The sequence below is a fragment of the Rattus norvegicus genome, chromosome 2, assembly GCF_021556685.1.
Source record: "Rattus norvegicus strain SHRSP/BbbUtx chromosome 2, alternate assembly SHRSP_T2T, whole genome shotgun sequence".
Classification (NCBI taxonomy): Eukaryota; Metazoa; Chordata; class Mammalia; order Rodentia; family Muridae; genus Rattus; species Rattus norvegicus.
Window position 1 is genome coordinate 150,761,826 of NC_141535.1, and position 2,220 is coordinate 150,764,045.

A 2,220-nucleotide genomic window follows, 5' to 3' on the forward strand; every position below is an offset into this window, starting at 1 on the left:
TGTGGAGAAAGAGGAACACTCCTCCATTGTTGGTGGGATTGCAGACTGGTAAAACCATTCTGGAAATCAGTCTGGAGGTTCCTCAGAAAATTGGACATTGAACTGCCTGAGGATCCAGGTATAACACTTTTGGGCATATACCCAAAAGATGCCCCAACATATAAAAGAGACACGTGCTCCACTACGTTCATCGCAGCCTTATTTATAATAGCAAGAAGCTGGAAAGAACCCAGATGCCCTTCAACAGAGGAATGGATACAGAAAATGTGGTACATCTATACAATGGAATATTACTCAGCTATCAAAAACAACGTCTTTATGAAATTCGTAGGCAAATGGTTGGAACTGGAAAATATCATTCTGAGTGAGCTAACCCAATCACAGAAAGACATACATGGTATGCACTCATTGATAAGTGGCTATTAGCCCAAATGCTTGAATTAACCTAGATGCCTAGAACAAATGAAACTCAAGACGGATGATCAAAATGTGAATGTTTCACGCCTTCTTTAAAAGGGGAACAAGAATACCCTTGGCAGGGAAGAGAGAGGCAAAGATTAAAACAGAGACTGAAGTAACACCCATTCAGAGCCTGCCCCACATGTGGCCCATACATATACAGCCACCCAATTAGACAAGATGGATGAAGCAAAGAAGTGCAGACCGACAGGAGCCGGATGTAGATCGCTCCTGAGAGACACAGACAGAATACAGCAAATACAGAGGCGAATGCCAGCAGCAAACCACTGAACTGAGAATAGGACCCCCGTTGAAGGAATCAGAGAAAGAACTGGAAGAGCTTGAAGGGGCTGGAGACCCCATATGTACAACAATGCCAAGCAACCAGAGCTTCCAGGGACTAAGCCACTACCTAAAGACTATACATGGACTGACCCTGGACTCTGACCTCATAGGTAGCAATGAATATCCTAGTAAGAGCACCAGTGGAAGGGGAAGCCCTGGGTCCTGCTAAGACTGAACCCCCAGTGAACTAGACTTTTGGGGGGAGGGCGGCAATGGGGGGAGGGTTGGGAGGGGAACACCCATAAGGAAGGGGAGGGGGGAGGGGGATGTTTGCCCGGAAACCGGGAAAGGGAATAACACTCGAAATGTATATGAGAAATACTCAAGTTAATAAAAAAATAATAATAAAAAAAGTCAAGTGCCAGATACTGCTCACATGATAAAAACCCATAAAAAATCAACAGGCTTCATTGCATGAATTCTCACGTTTGCTGTACCACTGGCCTGGATAATCAAATGTTTAATTTCAGTTCCTTTAACGCACACCATCCCTTTCCTCAGACCTGGAAAACAGATAAACCACCTTGCTTCCTTTTTAATCAAATGACAATTCTTCCTTTTCTATGCACACAAATGATCCCTCAGACAGTTCCTTCTGGAACAAAACTTCCTCTTTTCCTCCAGCCACCCCAGTGGGTTCACCACCCTTTCTTACTAGAATCAAAGCGCTGCACATTTGAATCATGATTCAGTGTTCCCAAGAAAAGAGGATTTCAGAGACATGGGTTTGTATTCTGCACCCAAAGCGGCATCAGACTGAAGCAGTTCGACACTGAATGAGTCAGTTCTTGTACTAAGATACATAGAAATGCAAGTATGCTCTTCTTATTTATGCCCTTGTGTTGCTAGTCAAATTGCTATTTGTGGATAAAATACTTCCCTAGACACCAAGAGGCAAGATTGAAACAAAGTTGAGCCAGATGTTAGAGTTCCATGAATCAAGTTATCTGATAGCTGGGTTATCTGATCTCAGGAGTTAGAATTAGAGAGATAACAGCTACATTTCCCAAACAGGTCAGTTTAAGTAGGCACAGCAATAGTTTTCCCTCTCCCCTGCCCTTCTTCTGTCCCCTCTCTCATGAACACACAGCAACCTAATGATAACTAATAATTCATTTCTCAGTGTCTCTACCTTATAACAAAAGTGACTTAGAAGCTGAGTGTGATACCTCGCAGTTAGTCCAAGGACTAGGTAGACAGTATAGGAAGATTGCAAGTTTTAAACCACTGAATTCTAAATTTGTGGCAACACAGTAAAAACCTGACTAGCAACAACAAAACCAAAGTGACTTAAAGAAAAAACAACCTACCTTTTGTTCTGCTTCTCTTTGCTTCCTCTCTTTATAAGACTCACCTCTTCTGCTTAGTACAGTGGAACAATTCACACTATGGGGAAATGAACCTATCTTAGAGTTG

At 42.6% G+C, this 2,220-nt stretch overlaps 1 non-coding gene across 1 annotated transcript; it reads right to left on the reverse strand.

Moving 5' to 3' along the window:
* Positions 1-1,380: 1,380 nt before the first annotated feature.
* Positions 1,381-1,508, reverse strand: LOC120101228 (small nucleolar RNA SNORD22). The gene has a single exon (XR_015679231.1). It is a non-coding gene; the product is annotated as a small nucleolar RNA SNORD22 (small nucleolar RNA).
* Between the last annotated feature and the right edge of the window lie 712 nt (positions 1,509-2,220).